We start from the raw sequence: 20573 nt of genomic DNA, 5'->3' as shown, positions 1-20573 counted from the left end.
TTTTTTAAATCTTACATCTACACATCATGCACATGTATGTAATTATTAGTGACAAATTGAAGGAAAAACCTGAATAAATGAGTGTAGAAACATAACGAATGCAGATGCTTCTGGGTTCACTGAATGGTTTGATGAGTATTAAAATGATGTGAATCATATGATATGGTCATTATTTCAGTCAGCATTTTTTATGTGCTGCTGCACTGGTCCTATCTCTGGACTGGATTATTCAGGCTTCATGATATAATTTTTTTTTTTATATAATTAAGGCAAAAACCCATCATTCGTCATCTCAAGGATCAACTGTGAGATGGCTCTGGCTCAGATCATGTATGGCTCAGCAGATCTGGCTCTTAGTTTTGGGAACATGAACTCTCTTGAGCTGAGGTCTCAGTGGAGAGAACCTTTTTTTCAATTTGGTCGGAATCTTTAATTATCATGTCAATTAATTTCCTGTATCAGGACACACTGTGTTCCCAAAGCCTGATATATCTTATTCCTCTGTGCCATAGAGCTCCATTGTTGTCCATAAACTATTTTAAACACATTAATGAGCCACATTGTTCACTGGGTGACATGTCGTTTCATTACCATGAACACACTCACTGTAGTTGTAGCGGAATTTCTTCCGCCACTGAAAATAGTCCCCAACAAATGCACAATTTCTGCCTGTTTGAGTAATGTTTGCTAAAAACTACTGTATCCATCTGGTTAAAGTGATTATTGAAACTGTTTTAAAATTAAAACTATTTCACTAGCAAGTGTTGTGGGAATTTTCCTCAGAGAGAGGCACATGGAGATATAAAGAAAGCATTAAACATTGTTACTTGTTGAAGCAGTTGTAGACACTGTACAATCCATCACATCATCAGTAACGATTATACAAATGTCCAAACACAAACAAAAATACAATCATCTTGTATTTTTGGAGAGAAAGTATGTTGTTCAGCTGGCCCTTTCCCTAAAGATTGTGAACCCAAACTAGACAGCTTTATACCTCTCCAGAAGCAAAGCTAAAAACAGTCTGGTCGCTAAACTGACACTTCCACAAACCGTTACACCTTCTTACAAACAAGTATGATCACACAATCTAACAGACCTCATGGTCTATCAATAACTTCAAACAATGCAATCCTTCAACTTTAGCTTGTCTAGGTGCCTCCACACAGTCTCTAAAACAGTAGGCTTAAGACAAAGGTATCTCTAGCCAACCCCAGAGGTCAGCAAGCAACCCTCAGATAGAAACAGGTTCAAGAGTTCAACTAGCCTAGGAGAAGGATTTCTTCACAAACATGTATCCCAAAATGACAATGACATTACATCACATTCAGTTGATAACAAACATTGACTCTTTAGTTTGAAAACATTTATAACATATATACAAAAGATTTATAAAATGATAACCTACTATTCAATTTTCTTTCACAGAAGGACCAGACCATCAACAAGGAAAACAATTGATCTGTATAGTTCTTCCGGTTGCTGACTGCGTTGTGGGGAAGCTTATGGGGAATCCGCCGTAGCACCCGGGCAACAATGGACCCCCCAAAAACCTCCAGTTACTTAAGATAAGATTGAGCAGATCTGAGATCTTTGAGATCTGAATGGGTGTAGCATCAATACGTTTGGGAGGAACAATTTTCCGGCGAAATGAACGGGAGAAATACCAGATAAGTAGATTATGTGGCGAAAATGCTGGTGGAGCCAGAAACGAGTAGCTGAGATTCAAAGATGAAGAGAGGATCTGTTAATGATAAACTCTGGGATTCTGTCTCAGAAGGATTCAGCAGAGATTGAACTTTGAAGTAAAATTGGGTATGGTTGACCGGATTGACCTTTTTTAATTCGTTTTAAGTAGTCAAGTCAATTTTATTAAATGGCGCCAAATCACAGCTAACTTATCTCATGGCGCGTTTCTTATAGAGCAGGTCAAGACAACACTTTTAATTTACAGAGACCCAACATTCCCCCATGAGCAGCACTTGGGAGCGGCGGCAAGGAAAAACTCCCCTTTAATGGGAAGAAACCTCAAACAGAATCGGGCTCTAGAGAGAGAGACGGTGTCAACTGAGAAATAAGATAAGTCTGAAAAGCAGGCGTGGCAGCTTGGGTCAGAACATATGAGCAAACCGAAGAATGCGAGTGAGAACGTGACTTCTAAATTATGAGCAAAGTGAAGAATGCAATATCTGGACCAGATGGTGTGGATGTTGACTGACGGCAGTAAGAGGAGGCCGTGAGGATTTGCAGCTCACCCATGGCATAAAAGTCCTCTGAGGAGTGAAATTACATGAGAACACAGAGAGCTTTAGATGGTATTTGTAGGAATGCTGGAAGTGGCATGGTTGAGGTGTGGTCCTGCTCCTGAAACTTCGCTGAATAAACTTCAATTATTTATGACCTGTTTTAAAGATTTACATCTACAGTAACTGATACAGCTGAGTCATGAACAGACAACATCTGTCTTTCTACAAATGGGGAAAAACACTTGTTTGACTTTGAGTTTAAATATGAAGATCAACTAAGCAAAATTAATATTCTGTTCACCATATTATCATCATCATGGCTGCCAATTTACTGAAGGATATTTTAGATTTGCCTATTTTTATTGTCATATTTTGGCAAAGCAACTTTTACATTCAGTAGTAGTTGTAAACAGCAGCTTCAGGGTGTTTCTGCAGCTCTCTGTCCAGTATCATCAACATCACCTACATCTCTGCGTCCGTCACCTGACCGCCGCCTCTCATATTAGTCATGTGGCGCTTTGCTTTAGAAAGATGTTTTTTAGCATCTAACTTTAATCTCAAAGCTTTCCCTCTTTATTTCTGTCTTCTGATTACACATCGTTGGCAGCTTGATTCATATTTTCTAATCGTTCCATAAATTTGATATATTTTTGTCTGTTTATTTTTTTTTTGTTTTTTTCAACATTATTTTTATTGTTTTTTGTACTTAATAAACCTTGAGCTGAATAATGCAACGATGTACAAAAATATAATAATATAGAAGTCATATCATCCCGCCCCTTCAGGTCCGACCCATAATTACTTCAGGATATGTACCTATACAAAGAGAGGGGGATAAGTTACAACAGTACAGACTATTAAGAAGAAACAACTCTCTTTGGAAACATTTTTGTGAATGAAACTTGCCCCAACAAACAGAGCAGAACATGGAGTCTTATATTGATATTTTAGGGGAAATGATTATACTAATGATCAAATCTAACGAATGTTCACCTCCCCCTGAGAACAGGTGACATTCATCTTACTCAGTTAGAGCGAAATGCTGAAATGATCCTCCCGCAATTATTAGATCAGACCGGAAACAAAATAAAAAATCCAGTCTGAAAATCAGGCTTCGTGTCCTCCAAACTAAAGTTATGAATACAGTAAATCTTCCTTGTAGGTTCCTGCTTGAGTCATTACTTCTGTTTAAATCTGATCACTGAAATCAATTTAAAAATAAACTCTCAGGGCTGACTGTCTCTCCCCTTCCTGTGTAACAGCAGCGGGATTGTTAAGTCATCTCTCGCACACACACACACACACTCACACACGCTGAGACACATTGTCAGGTCGTTCTAAGTGGATAATGAGGACGACACCCGGGGTGCTGAAATAATTGAAGCTGTTTGATGTCTCGTCGGATAATATTCACACACATGCGCGCACCTTTGACACACACTGTTTCTAACACACACATAATAACCTTTTACTCATAAGTATCATAAACACTAAAAAACACACACACATACCAGCAGGAGCACGAATGCAGACTCACACTCACACACACCTTAACTATACTTGATAGATGTCTGATCCTTGATGCTGTTGAGGAAAACTCAACAGACGGGCATCGAATCAGACCTGACAGGTGTGTGTTTCTGTGTGTAGATAGATAGTGTGTGTGTGTGTTTGTGTAGGGGTGGTTTGGCTCCTTTAGAGGATAAAACAAGACAAGCATGTAATTACTTTGGTTTTCTGTTCTAGTTTACACCTTTGCACCGAGTAGCAGCGGTGCAACAAAGACTTGCGAGAATATGGGGAAAAAAAATGAGAAGGATGCATGACACATGAGCTGCAGCCATGATTAGACTACCAACAGGTCAAGTGACTGTTGTCTAAGTCCCGCCCCCCTCAGTTACTGTTGCTATGCCTGTTAAATTCAGCATAGATGACGATGCTAATTAATGGCAGCTGATTTTCTTTTTTTTTTTTTTGCAATTTTTTAAACTATGGGATTTCACACAGAGGACGACAAAAGCAGACTTCTCATTTCTAACTGGCGACTAGGGCTGCAACTAACGATTATTTTAATTATCAATTAACCTTCCTGCTGTCCTTGGGTCAATTTTGACCCAGGAGGACAATAGGTGTCATTATGTGCTGTCATTAAAAGAATTAAAATGGTTTTAAAACAGTATCCTGACTAAACTTTTACATATATCAGTCTGCCATAATCCATCAACATACATTCCTCTGATATCAACTATAGTTAAATAATAATTCATATTTTCTTAATCAGGATTCTGTTTTGAAACCATTTCAATTTTTTTTGATGACAGCACATAATGACACCTGTTGTCCTCGGGTCAATTTTGACCCGGGAGGGTTAAATATATTTTAAAACATGTACATTTAAAGTGAATTAAAAATGTTTCATAATGTTATTATAAGCTACTGTATTAAAAATGGTCTCCTGTGATCAAGGCCACAATCTGATGTTCATGGATGTGAGTTAAATAGTTTATTAATTATACAGTATATTATATTATTATCCACTATAGGCTATGTGTATAGGACTTAAATTATCACTACAATATAAGTGATGGTCAATTGATGTGTATGAAATCACACTCATTCACTCATTCGCTTCTCCCTATAAAATAGACACTAAGTTTACTGGACATAAATTGAATGTGGAATGTGGATGTCTGGGTGTAAAAATAATTTGGTCCACATGCTTATCTGTACATGTTGAGCGTTAACATAATTACTGATGTGAGTCATTTCCTTTGTATCGTCACAGTTCGTCACTGCTGTCGCCATGGTTGGATTAATCTGTTAGGAGGCCCTGGGGCAAAAATGAGCTGTGACCCCTGTTCCTCCTACTCTCTGTGCATCGTGTGTGTGTACCCTGTTAGCTTCAAGTACCCATCAAATACAGAGTACACAGCAGACTACACATGGCAGATTCATTATATTTTCCACAGCGCCTCAGGAACAACCAGTACACAGCTTTGCTCTTCGTCAGTAGTTTGTGGTAATTTGATTTGACAAAAAAATATTCAGCGGTACACACCATGAGCACACAAAATACTGAAATAATAAAAGTCTTACAACTGTTGATCCAGGGCCCCCTTTTCAAGACAAGGCGACAATATTTCCACTTTATGGTGACTATTTTTTTTTAGTTGATATGGTGCTTTAGAGGTGAAGTCTTCCCAAACTAACTTGAAATTACCACAACACAGTCTGACACACACACAAGTTGGTTCAGTTGGCCACTTTTTTGTCCATTCACAAACCCTGAATAGCAAACAGCAACCAGTAACCAGGCACAGCAGCCTGCATGGGGGCTCTAGTGAAGTTGGATTTATATTTCTGTGTTAATAAATATATACTCATTAAAAAAAAGAAAAGAAAAAAAAAAGAGGAAGCCTTTTTTGTCCTGACAAGTTGCTATGTAAATATATGATATGAAGAATTTATTATTCTATAATCTTGCTGTTGTTTATAGATATATTTTAAGTTATTTTATTTAAAAATATGTTTTGATGTTCAGTTAGGTCAGCTTTTTTTAATGTGTGTGCGCATGCACCCTCTGTCGGCCGGTTAGACTCAAAAAAAACAGTTTGAGTCAGTTGACAGGACATAAAACGAGTGAGGAAAGTTGTAAAAGAAAGTTGTCATGTGGATTTATTGTGTCAAGAAGAAAAGAGAGGTAATTACTAAATTTTATAGTCAGAGTAAAGATACTCCTGTGATAAGCGCTGTGTTTGTAGCCGCTAAGAGGTTAGCATGTTAGGAAGCTATTTAGCCTAGCTAACAGTAGCTTTAGACCGGTAGAAACGCTGTCGTCCGGGTCTGTTATTACGGTTAGGGAGAGAGGGACACCGTGGTGTGATAACGGGAGGAAGCAGCCCAGGGCGGACACCGTCTCTCCAGTTTTTGTGACTGTTTCCTGCCACTTGTGAGCAGGTTAACAGGCAAACCAGGGTGTCTGCCGTCCTCAAGGTAAGAAGATGTAACATTATGTTACAACATTTTTTTCCAGTTAACATATTTCCAGTGCAGCTATTCATATGAAATTAAGACCAGACATTGGTATTAACTCAGCTTAAGATATCATAACTTTCCAATCAATAGAAAGGTTATGTGCATTAAATTGGAATGACACAGGACAAAAGTCTTGAACATGAAGTATGAAAAAGCACTGAACCAGGTGACCCCACTGATTAGTCCTCTTATCTGTGCTAATTAGAATCAGCTGGGTCAGTGCATGTGGCTGTTAGCACTTCCACTCTTTTAAAAAGGGTTAGACATCTGTGAATATATTACTTATTACCAAGCTGTCATGCAAGAACCATCTCATGATGATAAGAGGCAAAGAGCTCTTCCAAAACCTTTGCAACAAGATTGCTGAGCACCGTAGGAATGGCACAGATTACTGACTGATTTCTCAACTCCTAAATGTTCCTATGAGCACCGCTGGGGCCATTATCTGCGAGTGGAAGCAGCATCACTCCACCATCAACCGGCTACGCACAGGAGCTCCTTGCAAGATTGCTGATTAAGCAGTAAGAAAATTAGTCAGAAGAGAAGCTCAAGATCCGAGGACCACTAGAAAAGAGCTCCATGGTTATACGTGGAGTGGTGCTGAAATCTCAGAATTTTATGAAAGAACTGATGGAAAGAAGCTGTGGATTGTATTAAAAGAAGCTTCACTTGCAGTAGATTGAGGGAAATTATAAAATTCTTCATAGGTTACACATAACTCCAGTTATTCGAAATAAAATGGATCATAATCTATCACCTCTATGTGTTAAATGTCAGAAAAGACAAGGGAATTATTTTCATCATTTTTGGCAATGCAAATACATTTCATGGTTTTGGAATTCTATAGCCAAAGAAGTTAATAATATGTTAAAAATCACATTTAAGAACGATCCAGGCTTCTTTTTTGTTGAGTCTACCTGCTAAAAGTGTGTCACGTCCTTTTCTGAAACATAAACTACTCGATAAACTGCTACTTTTGGCAATAAAATGTGTCCTGTTGAGATGGAATAAGGACACTACTTCTGCTATGATGTGTTGTAAAGAGGTTCTTAATGTGTTTCTGCATTAAGAGAACTAACTCTGTGCTAACTCTGAAATGTTCAGGATTTCATAAACCTGTGGAGGCCTTTCTTGGATCAGCTTTTTTATTGAAACGTACAATATGGAAACCAGGGGTGAGCTGACCGAGGGGTCGGTGCTGATGCTTGGTATTTAAAAACACGTCTGTATGAATATTTTGTCTCGGTTATGTGTTTAAAATCTCCTGGGTCACTGCACGGCCGAGCAGGCTGCCATCTAACCTGCGAGGTAAAGTAATTGTCCACCAGCCAAACACACCAGCCAAAGACTCCATTCATAAATCCCAGGTTTAAGGGGACTTGGCTGTAAGCCAACGTTGTTTCCTGCCACAACACGATTTATAGTGTTTTCTGTGTACGTCAAGTACTGCTGTTCCATTTGACTGACACATAATCAGACTAACATACCCTGATTTTCACAAAAAAAAAAAAAAAAGGTGCTAATTTGCATAGACAGCAAAGACCACGCTGTTGAGCCACCCTGAATCACCACAGGAGATAGTCCTTTACTGCGACAGCGCTACCTTCATGTACACCACAATGTTTAGAGCTGCAACAATTAGTTGATTAATCAATTAGTCAATCAGCAGAAAATTAATGGCCAGTTATTCTGACAATCAAATAATGGTTTTGAGTCATTTTTTAAAGAAAAAAATGCCCAAATTCTCTGTTTCCAACTTCTTAAATACAAACATTTACTGGTTTCTTTAGTCTTCTGTGATAGTAAACTTTGGGTTGTGGACAAAACAAGACATTTGAAGACAGTTATCAACATTTCTCACCATTTTCTGACATTTTATGGAACAAACAACTAATTGAGAAAATAATCAACAGATTAATCAATAATGAAAACAATCTTTAGCTGCAGCCCAATGTGGTTGGCGATTAATTTTCTGTTCATCGACTAATCATTTAATCATTAATTGTTGCAGCTCTAAAAGGGATTAAACTGTGAGTTTGATAGATAGGTATGTTATTTCATAATCTTTAGTCTGGGATGGCTGCTGTATCATGTTGTGCTGAAATATAGTGTAATTTGGTCAGAAGCCATAAAAAATTCCAAGAAATAATATTCTGTTGCCTCACAGCCCTCTGCAAAATCAGATTTGACTTGGAGAAATCAGATTCAGTTACAGCCTGAAAGACCCCCTCCAATGAAAATCAAGTTTTTAACCTTGTTATCATGTCCATGTGGTGTTTTTCATATGCTACAAGACATATCAGGAGTGAAATAAGCAGTGAATGTCACAGCTGAGCATTTCCACTTTGAAACTGCAGTGTAACAAAGACAGACTCAAAAACAAGCATTCAGTCAGGCAGGGTTTCCTACATCATCTAAGGAACCAATCATTTATAATTAAAGATAATTATATGCAGAGTCAATCTCCTCAGGTTTTCCCCGACAACTGATTCCGATTTGCACGGAAGAGTAGCAACCTGCCGATGTGAAACGAGTCTGACATGTTGCTGTTAAGCCAAGTCGTATGGAGCTTTTTCCCTATCTTTGTTTTTATGAATGGAGAGAGGGAGCGCTGTTAGCGAGAAAGACGGTGAATCATATCAATAAAAAGTTATTTTCTGATTGTTTCACAGCGGTTACGTTGTAGAGCACAAATAAACACGGCCACAACCCCACACACCTCAGCTTGACCCTGCGGCTGAACGCAGCACTGCCTGATTTGATCCAAATACGCTATTGGCAGTAGCAAGTGCTAACATGCTAAGCTAACTGTGTCAGTGGCTTTGCACTAGCAGCAGTCCGAATGGAGGAGCTACTAATCGGCCTGAGGAAACTACAACTGTGGGTCCTTGTAACGCTAAAAAAAAATGTTCAAGCGACCATCTCGCCTTCTCGCACGGGCGTAACCATAGAAACGTTTATGATGAAAGTGACATTGTTTTCTCCTCCAGCACACCAACAGGTAGGCGGCTACTACAATACTGTATGCAGCATACATGTACTACAGTAAAAATCACGGGTGCTGGTGCATAAATGAACCATCTTTTTATTCCAAAAGTCATAAATAAAAGGAAGGGAGGTACATTTAATAAAGTCCTGGAGGGCGGGAGCGGATGAACCCAGTTAACCCGGCCCGTACGGGACGCTCTAAGAAGTAAAGCGAACAAGCTCGCAAGGAGGCAGGGATCATTTCATTGGTCAACACTAAACCTGGCCTTCTGTTGATTGGGGGATTTTGACAGGATTGTTGCACAAAAAATCCAAAAGCAGAGAAGAAATCTGAGGGGGCAGGGTTTTGAGGGACAAATTACAAAATTTGAACGTGTAATCAATAAATTATGCTCTCAAATTGATATACCACACTCTTGAATAAAGATAGGGGAAAAAGCTCCATAAGTAGCTGCAGTCTGCTGAACGCCGCTCTAAGCTTCGGTGGAAGTGAGGCGGACGAGTTGTTGATAATGTTCAGTTTGGTTGGACTGTACCTTCTGGGCCTAGTTGCACTGGTCATGTTAACTGCACAACAGTCATTACACCATAACCAGAAGCCAGAGAAGCTGCTGCATGCCGCCAAAAGATGGACAGACTCCAAATGATGACAATAATGCCGTAAGGAATGTCATCTGTGACACAAAATAAACGTTAGAGCATAAATGAAATGATGGACGCTTTCGTATCGTCACACAATATATATCGTCATATAGCACAGCCATATTTCTGAAGTGACCCTCAGCTCCTTCAGTCTCCTTGTTGGCTTCTGTAAATGCAGAATAAATACAATATGATAAATCACTAAGCTTTCCAAAAGTATAGATTTTCCTTGCTGTGCACAAGATTTTTTTTTCAACTCACAGTAAAAGAAGTCATGCATATTTTAAGGAATACAAGACATTTGTGGTGCCACTGCTTTCTTGTCACCGTCATTACAAGAGGAGTGTATTATCTGTCTCTTGTTGTGTTGATTACGGTAAACATGAGAGTGCTGGAGGAGACGGAGGCATCGAAGCGAGGGTACAGAAGCAGCCTACATCTTTATCTAGAGGAGGACATTAATCCCACTGCTCTCTTCTGTAAGTGCGTCCCCATGTTTTGGGCTGTGCTGGATAAGAATGTAACAAGTCACTGAAATGTGAGCTGCTGTTGGTTGTTGGTTTTTTGTTGGCCATTGCTGATCTTGTGCTGTCTTTGTGTGTTTTGTTTGTTGTTGGTCAGAGACGGCAGAGGTTGTGAATGAGATAACTGCTGCTGGTCAGTGATGGGTAGATGCACTGGCTTTACTGTTCATGGCTTCAGGGGCACCTGGTGCGCCAAAGAATTCACAGCAGGAAACCATGAAGTAAGTCTTAACATAAAAAAATACCAATTCATCTGTAGTTTAGTGGCAAACACAGTGGTTTTGATGTTGTGTTGGAAGGTTGTATAGAACTGCAACAATTAATTTATCAATTAGTGGATGGATAGAAAATTAATCACCAACTATTTTGATAACTGATGAATCGTTTTGAGTCATTTAACAAGAAAAAATGCAAAAAGTATAATATTCTAGCTTCTTAAATGTGAAAATGTTCTGTTTTTTTTAGTCCTCTATGATAGTAAACTGAATATCTTTGGATTGAGGACTGCAGTCAATCAACTTGTGTGACAAAAATACCAGAAATGAAGCAATGCAAGCCTTGATACTCTGACTTCTGTACTGGACACATGCCTCAAAGGTCTGGTATAGAGCTACAACAATTAGTTGATTAATCAATTAGTTGCCAACTCATAAGTTATTGCCAATTATTTTGCTAATTGATTAAACGTTTTGAGTCATTCTGTGTAAAAAGGTCTAAATTCTCTGATTCCAGCTTCTTAAATGTGAACATTTTCTGGTTTCATTATGCCTTACCCTCAGTCGGTCCTATGGAGCGAACAACAATCCACCATTTACCCAATTTAAAACTCTTTTAACAAACAAACACCTTTTAAAAACACAACCAGAACACTAAATAAGTGCTATCAACAATCAAAATGCAACAGAAAAACTAAATAACATAAAATCCCAGGCTGAGAGACAATCAAGAAGCCTCTCCCTGCAGCAGACACCTGGAACATTTAACCCTTCCTCCCTGGGCCAGGTGCACCTCATTGTGGACTGATTGTGTAGATGACCTGGGCAGAGCAATAAACAGGAGGCAACACATTCAGCTGTAACATATGACAATAAACTGTCTTTGGGTTGTTGGTTGGGACAAAACAAGACATTTGAGGACGTCATCTTAGTCTTTGAGAAACTGTGATTGACATTTTTCACCATTTTCTGACATTTTATGGATCAAAAAACTAATGGATTAATCGAGAAAATAATTGTCAGATTAATCAATGATGAAAATAATTGTTAGTTGCAGCTCTAGTCTGGTATCAGATATCACTAATGACCAATGTTCACTGGATCTAGCTGTGCTGGATTCCAGCTGTGAGCATGGGGTCCATTTTTGCTGCAGCAGCTCATGTCTCTGTAGCTTGAAATTCATTGGTGATTGCATATAAATTACTGTATTTATTGGCTAATGACTTAAAAGTTATGTTTAATGATTACATGTTTTGTGTTTGTAATTACTGAGAGAGAGAGAAGCGTGGCAGAGAGACCGGATCAGCTCAGTTCTGCAGCTAAAGTCACAATTAAGTTGTTCTCATTTACATTCTTTCCTGTTGTCCAATAATGGGATGAGTATAAAACTTGATTTTCTCATAAATACTACCAAGTTGTGCGCTGCAGATAAATCATAATTTTATGATCATTACATTCTCTGACAGAATACAAACAAAAATAGAGTGAAAGCCACTGTGTTGTGAGAAAGGCTGTGTCGACATTTAAAATGAGTAATCATAGAGAAAGAAACAACAAAAGGTTGTCATAACAGAGTATAGACGCCGAGCATATATTATCACATCTAAATTATCTGCAAATGTGTTTTCAGTGTGCTTGCAAAACACATAAAATATTGGCTGCAGAAGAGCAGATGCTCTGACTCTAAAACATCTGCGACGGACCTGCGTTGGAGCTGTGATCCATAAACCTTCAGCTCTTCATGTTGCACCTTCCAGACAGCAGGGTGAGACTGGACGCATCTCTGAATCGCTGATGTGTCCCTCAGCTTTTGAAAGATTATATCTACAGTTGTGTAGCAGGTTTTTTTTTTTCATAAATATGCTACTTGTGAAACTGCTGAGGTCTACTAGTCACCACACATGGACTTGTGAAAAAGCGTGAGGAGAAGAAAGCCGGAAATATTAAATATCAGGGATAATATTCTAGCGAACAGAAGGATGAGCTTTCAGTATTATGACAAATGTGACACATATTTTTTTTTTCTTTTCTAATCCTCATTTCAACCTGTCAAGACTTAACTCTGGGTTTAATCCATTTCAGGGGATTAAAAAATAACACCTCTGAATACGATGAGATGTATTCAGACGGCTGAACAGAAAATGTAACAATAATAAGACTGTGAATCTCTTTCCAACCTGATTTTTATGCTGTGTTAGGTAGCATTTGTTAGCATGCCCAGGGCCTGAAATTCATTTTTCAAAGTGGGAAGAGGGGTGACAGGGGTTGAGGGGGGGGCTGTTTCCCCTGTTGGAGTCTTTCTTTTGTTGGCTCCGTCTTCTCTCTTGTCTCCATGCTCTGTTCTCTCCCTGTACGCCGTCTCCTCTGCTTCATCTCTTTCCACTTAATCGCAACTTTGTTAAAAAAAAAAAAAAAATCCAACTGCTCTCGGGGAAGGCCGAGCACTGAGAAGAGCATTGGATTTGTGAGGTTTGTATTACTCAGTGAATTTCTCAATTTGGTTTGGATCCTGTTTCGTGTGCCGAATCCACGTTCACATGACACACTTGCAATTGGTATGATCATATATCATCTTAATGAGTTTCTCCATTTCAGCAAATACACCACTGTGTTCATGGAACACCGTCTCTGCAAACTGTTGTGTGCAAATGTGTGCGGGAATTTTCCATATTGTGAGTGCTAGATTTGTGGGAATTGATTAAATTATGCACATTCCCGTGATCCCGCACTGAAATTCCTGTGGATCTTGGTCGCAGGCCGCCTGGTTATGGATCATTGGCTACCATGGGATGTGGTTGCAGGCCGCCTGCTGCTGTGGTCCTGCTTGACACCCACACCTGCTATTATTATTATTATTATTATTATCATTATCATTATCATTATTATTGTTGTTGTGCTTCTGTGTCCCTCTTTCTCTCTCAACCGTTGACTGTATATAAAGATGGACGTCATGACAGCTCCCTAAAAACATCTGGATCGCCCCCTGGTGGCCCGCTGCAGTTTAAGTCATAAATCCCGTCCTCTCCATGTTAGTGGATGGGACATGAGCCAAACTAAAAAAATCAAAGTACACATCAAATAAATTTTCACCCAAAGATGGTTTCTGTCATTTTATGTCGTTCTTATCACACTGATGTTTGTCCAAGTTCTCATTTTTCTGCTAAGTTTGTTTTTAATTAGTTATTTGACGATATAAAAAGGGGGTCTGACGTCATGATTAACAGCTGCGTCAGCTCAAACGTCCGTCAGGCGGCGCAACTGAACCGTTCAGACTCTGGCTCCAGATGACATCACACAAGCAAGATGGCAGCTTCTGGAAAGGAGATATTTTGGCTTCACTTTTGCTTAACGGTATGAAGTAGAGACACATCGTCTATATTTATATACAGTCTATGCTCTAAACCCAACCGGTCAAGGCAGTTTGCTGCAATATTGAGTGTCTGTAAATTAACCCTAAAGGGACGAGGCATATTTGCGCAGTCGGCTTCGGTCAGGTGGCGCAGCAGGCGGTCTGCAATTTATATTTGCATTCATATTTTTGTTTTCTCGGTATATATTAAAGACTTAAAATGACAAAAAGATTTTTTGGCCTGGTGGGGGTTCTCGTTGGTCCGGTGGCCCACCAGGCCTGTACAATTATAGAGGAAACACTGTGCTCTATGTGAAAAGTGCCCTGAGATTACTTCTGTTGTGATTTGGTGCTATATAAATAATTGAATAAATAAATAATTTAATAACATTCAGGCCCTGATGCTTCCAGTGTACTATAGGCGGATTTGTCCGTTTATAGGCATAAAAATCCTCAAGCTTGCTGCCTTTTTATTGTCTGTCATGGGTCTTGCTCAGCCATGAGCTCAGGCAATTTAAGATTGATTGCACACCCATATTGTGACTGCGTCTAGCATGAAAATGATAAATTATAGGGCTCGGCGGGAAAGGCTAGATGCCTGTCAGAGCACAAAGACAACAGTCAAAACATGTAGTGATGTTTCTCCTCTATGTCTTCCTCTTTGAACTTATCACCGAACACACTTACACCCTTGCTGTCTGACACCAGTGTTTTCATGTGTTTACACTGTGTGTCTATGAATGACAGAGATGGAAAGAGTGATTGACAGCTGGTTAGAGAGGACAGGCAGCTCCACAGCTGGGGTCTAAAGACAAGAACTGGTATTACACAACGTGTGTGTGTGTGTGTGTGTGTGTGTGTGTGTAAGAAGAGAAAAAAGAGAGTATATATGTCTGTATGTATTATATGTATGTGTATATTATATGTGACAAAAAAGTGAGAAAAAAACATTGTGGGAAAGAGGATGTAAGCCCATACAGATCATCAGCAATTAGTTGATTAATTGATTAGCTGACAACTATTAAATTAATCGCCAACTATTTTGATCATTGATTAATCATTTTGAGTCATTTTCTCAAGAAAAAAAGTCCAAATTCTCTGATCCCAGCTTCTTTAATGAGAATATCTTTTGGTTTCTTTAGTCCTCTATGACAGATTATCTTTGGGTTGACATTTAATGACGTCATCTTGGGCATTGGGAAATAGTGATCAACATTTCTCACAATTTTCTTACATCTCATGGACCAAGCAACTAATTAATTAATTGGGAAAATAATCAACAAATTAATCCACAATGAAAATAATTATTAGTTGCAGCCCTAAACTCATAGATGCACACATGAGCACATTTTAAAGATATATTTATTACAATTTACCATATCAAACCCAATTTTTGATCATATATCTATGGCTGACATTCCTCTGCAACAGCCATTAATATTTGTGCCTTCTGTAATTGCCTTTATGTATAGTCGTTTTCACTGTTTATGGCAAAATCAAATCAAATTAAAGCTGCCAGCAGTGATGATCGGGCCCTCACTCCTTCATGCACATCAGGGTGTGCCACAGTCGAACTACTCTGCAGTCGAACTGCTGTTATTGCAGAGCAACATGATACACCAATACATTTACTGGAAGGCACCTGACACGGATGTGCTTATTCATGAATATTGGACATTGCATGTAGGAGATAACTATTCCTGTGTCCACTATTTGGCGCTGGAGAACACCCAGTAATTATACATCATTTTGCTGTATATCATGTGTAGACCACACCATGTAATTTTCATGACTTCCTGTGGTCAATAGGTGGCACTATGACTATGACTCAATATTGGCATGCAGATTTATTCAAGCCTGGACTCCTATCAAACATGAGAACTTTGGGGCAGATTGGACGAGTTTTATTGTGGAGGCTTCCACCTCGCCTGAGATACAAAGTGCCTCCACTAATGACAGAGGAAGTTATTACCTTCTATATTAATATAATATTAGGTTTATTAATGAGGGAAGACGGGAAGTACATCACCCAGCAACAGCCGTGTAGTTAATGAGAAATGCAACTGTTTCATTCATCTAGTAACTACTTATATAAGAAGATGAGTCAGTGTCTGTCTGGTTCAGCTCAGCAGGTGATTGATTGGTCGATCACATTGTTTGTTCACTGTAATTAATCAGATTGCTGCAATGTGAGTAAAGTACAGAGACAAACAGCCTAGTCAGTCACAATCAGGTGCACTGTCAGACACCAGGCTTGGCTTAGTTTGATGATCACCAGTTGGACACATGCGCTTAAACTCACCTGTGAAACTATGATGCATGCACAAATTTCTCTATTTCTGTTGCGTTTCTTTTCCTTTAATTGACAGTTGAAAGTACAGAGAGATAAGAGAAATAGTCAAATACTTAAACAGCAGCATGTAACTTGCGTAAACTACATTTTGTCACTCTTACAGTTTCTGTTTTTGTACTGATGAAACAAACGAGATACGAAATGTTAATTAGTGAGATGGACAGACGCAGGCCAACTGTTTCCCCCCTCCTTCTCCTCAGCATTATACTACGCTAGATAAGCGTGCAACTAAAGATGATTTTCATTATCGATTAATCTTTTTGATTTTTTGATTAATTGATTTAAGGCTTAGTCTGTAAAACATCAGAAAATAGTGAAAAATCTCCAAGGTCAAATGTCTTCAAATTGCTTGTTTAGTTTGACCAACAATCAGATTTTCAGTTTACAATAATATAAAAGAGAAAAGCAGAAGAGTCTCTGATTTGAGAAGCTGAAATTAGAGAATATTTGACAATTTTTGAATGAAAAATTACTTAAATGATTGATCCGTTACCAAAATAGTTGCTGATGAATTTTTTTGTCGATCGAGTAATCGATTAATTGCAGCTTTAAATCTAGACAGCCTCTTGGCTCAAGCACCAAACTTAATGCACAGATATGTATAAATGTATTTCCCAAAATGTGAAATTATTCCTTTAAACTGTTTGTAATCCAACTCTAAAACTGTTCAAAAGAACATCTCTTAATGTTCTTTGAACATATGGTCGAAGTTTGAAGGTGTTTTTCTTTCATAAGATCACAGTAAATGTTGGTGGTGTTATGTCACATCCAGATATTTGAGTGTTCGTTGTTCAAAGGAATTTTGGAAAATCACCAACTTCAAGCAGAAATAGACGAAGAAGTTTAGGGGAAAGTAGGTTCACCCAAAAAAATAAATAGCAATATATCACCCAGACTGATGATATATTTCAGGCCTCCAGGCATTAAAAATTCACTTTGTATGTTTGTAGTCAGTATGTTCCTTCCTCCTTTAGTGAAATATCAGTTTCATAAAACTGTTATCAATTATTTATTAAGCCAAATGGAAATATAAATATACTGCTAGATGTTGTCAGGAACCAATGATAACAAGGTTTTAAGAGTGCGGGACTTAAAGTTCTCAGGCACGGTGCCTGATTTCAGGCATAGAGCAGTTTTAAATTCATATAATACTTCATTCAATACATTGTGCATATTTCTTCCTGGACACCTTTTTAGGCTCACAAATCTTTTCTTGTTTCTTATTAACCAACTTGTGGTCTCAATGCCCCTTAATGGTTTTATTTTTTGAGTTTTTGTTTTGATTTTAGCCATGTATATGGTGGAAAACCTTTTGTATCCCCCAAAAGACACTTTTTTCCCCCTACAAACAATGTTATGCTTAATAGCATGTTTAGTCTTTACTTTGCAGTAAACACAGTAGATTTCTATAATCAGTTGTAATTCAGGAGCTATCTCAGTCATCTTGGGCATATCAGGCAGCGCTGCATATTGGACAGTAGGCTCAGGTACTAAGCCTACTGTGAAGGCATTTTTTCAGTTCATTTCTAAGTTATCTGCCTGCAGCCACCAGGCTCCAAGGCCTTGAAGTGGTTATCTGATAGCAGAAAGAATGATGACAGCGATAGCCTGTGTGACTGACACCAGGGTAACAGTAGGTAAAATTCCGTGTTTGTATGTTTTAATTTTCCTGTTTTAATTTTTTTATGTTTTAAGCACATTTTCTCTTCAAAAAGAGAGTCTAATCATGTGGTGGATGAATACAATTTCAACAATTCAGTAAGAGAGTATTCAAAACATAATCATACATTGAATGATGTGAATATATATATATCAATGAATTTGTAATGATTTGTAATGAAGCTTCAGAACACCGTACACTCAGATGTTAACATGAAGAAGTGAAACAGATATGAAAGCACTATGGCCTGAATATGATTCATAAATGTATTCTTTGATTTTGAAACAGCAGCCTTATATTGTTGTTATTTAGCCTTTCTGAGGCTCTTGCATGGTTAAATCAATTAATTTTATTTATGAAAAAAAATGCCCCCTCAGTCCCTTCATCCTGGTGCTGGGCCTAAGAGAGATAAAGGCTATTTTGATATCCATTGACAAGAATAATATATATTCTGGGTGACCAGTTTTATATGGTATTTATTCATTGTAGACTTTTGTAGGTTGTGAACATAAATTAGGCTGCTACTTAAAACTATTTCTGAACTTCCGGTGGCTCTGAACAGTCCTATCTGGTGCCTCATCAGGCTCTAACAAACTATTATCTCATCTAAAATGTAAAAGTCTCCAGTTTTTCAAGAATACGTCCTTTAAGCTCAGCTTCTGTTTTATTTTTGCAGTAGATTAATTGGTTTTATTTATGTCTTTCTGGCATGGATAGATAAACAAACAATTTAACATTCATATGGCCACGTTCCCAGACAAAGTTTACAATGTAGAACGCTGAATTGGCTCCACTCATGAGAACAACAGTTTGAGAAGAAATAGCCAGTGGTCTCCAATCCACCCTGAAGCCTATCGAGGAGAATCTGATTAAGATTCAATCAAAGGTAATAGTGTGTGTGACCAAAGTGGAAGTGCTTGAGATGGCTGCCAATGAGACCGGAATGAGAACGACCAAATTGGAGAAGGAAAATGAGACATTACTGGAGGAAATAACAACATTGAAACAAAAAACAAAAGCCCTTGAGAATCACAGCAGAGAGTTCAATTTGATGATACTGGGACCGTCAGATGGAATGGAAAAAGGTAGACCAGTATCTTTTGTAAATGAGATGCTATATAAACTTTTTGGATCCGAGGTACTAGGAACACCACCTCTGGTTGCTACTACGCACAGGGATGGGAAAAACAAACCGCAGAGGTGCATGATTGAAAGATTGAACAGCTTTGAGACGAGACAGCGCGTTATTTGTCTCACGGTCATAAAAAAGATAATTCCAGAGGGGCTGAAATATAAAAGGCACACGACCAGCATCTTTCCTGACTTTACAGCAGAACAACAGAAAAAAAACAAGCATCATTTGACGAACTAAGAGCGCTCTTGTGCAAAACAGACCTCTGCTATGGATTAACCTACCCATCCAAGGTTTTCCCATCCAAGGCTATTCAGACTTAATGACTGTGGGAGAACAATAGAGGGTGATGTGTGACCAGCATAGTCCAAGGCCACGGCTTTGCTAAGTAATGCTTGCCTTAGGAAGTCTGAAGAAGAGTCGGGGGGGACGCGGTTACAGTGTTTCACCTGTATTACCCTCTTCAGGTGTGGGACGGTTAGATGGCTTTTGCTTATGTTTTTGTATTTTATTTTAAAAACATTCTCTTATTTTGATAGAAATATGCACAAGCTTATGATAACTGAATCAATTACTTTGGAATCTCATAAGTCTTTACAAGCTTAAATAGTAAAATTATCTTTTATCTCATGGAATGTACAGGGATTAAATGGTCATCAGGAGTTCATCGGCTACTTCAGATATCTTGATAGGAGAAAGATTGATATCGCGTTATTGCAAGAACGCAGCTACAGCTCATTCAGAATACTGCTGCTAGAGTTCTAACAAAATCCAAGGAAGCTGAACATATTACAGCGGTTCTCAGGTCTCTGCATTGTAGGGGTGCGCAAAAAAATCGATTCACATAAGAATCGCGATTCTATCTCTGCCGATTCAGAATCGATTCACATTTTTCAGTCCTGCCACGGTGCTATTTTCCATTTTTTCCTGACATAAGTTAGTTCGCTAAATCCCATAGATGGCGCAATGATGCCGCATGGGTTTACGCCTTGACCCAACTCCAGGGGCAAGAAGGAAGACCGCGAGCAATGGAGTACCTGACAGAAAAACAAATATAACCTGCCCCATCGGCAATGAAGGCAACCATTTGGACATATTTTGGATTTCATTATCTCGAAGGGATGAAGGAGCTTGACAAGACTAATGCCATTATCGGGCCTTGCAGTGCACCTCCGCAGGTTTGTGTGGTTGTGGGCTCATTTATTTGTAACTGCTGTGAAACAATCAGAAAATAACGTTTTATTGATCTGATTCACCAGCTTCCTCACTAACGTTACCAGCGCTCCCTCTCCTCAACCAAAAGACACATACATAATGTCACAAAATATAAATAAACTGGTAAGTCATAGATATGTAGTTGAATCTTTCTCCTCAGCAGTAAATAGAACAAAGGGAGCGATCATTTTAATACATTAAAATCTTGAATTGA

General features: G+C 38.6%; 1 long non-coding RNA gene across 1 annotated transcript; it reads left to right on the top strand.

Moving 5' to 3' along the window:
* The first annotated feature begins 6088 nt into the window (after window positions 1-6088).
* On the top strand, window positions 6089-13725 carry LOC122990496. The gene is made up of 4 exons (XR_006405383.1): window positions 6089-6802; window positions 10301-10390; window positions 10533-10656; window positions 13592-13725. It is a non-coding gene; the product is annotated as an uncharacterized LOC122990496 (long non-coding RNA).
* The last annotated feature ends 6848 nt before the right edge of the window (window positions 13726-20573 follow it).

Source organism: Thunnus albacares, chromosome 10 (genome assembly GCF_914725855.1).
Source record: "Thunnus albacares chromosome 10, fThuAlb1.1, whole genome shotgun sequence".
NCBI lineage: Eukaryota > Metazoa > Chordata > Actinopteri > Scombriformes > Scombridae > Thunnus > Thunnus albacares.
This window is presented reverse-complemented; position numbering and strand designations above follow the sequence as displayed.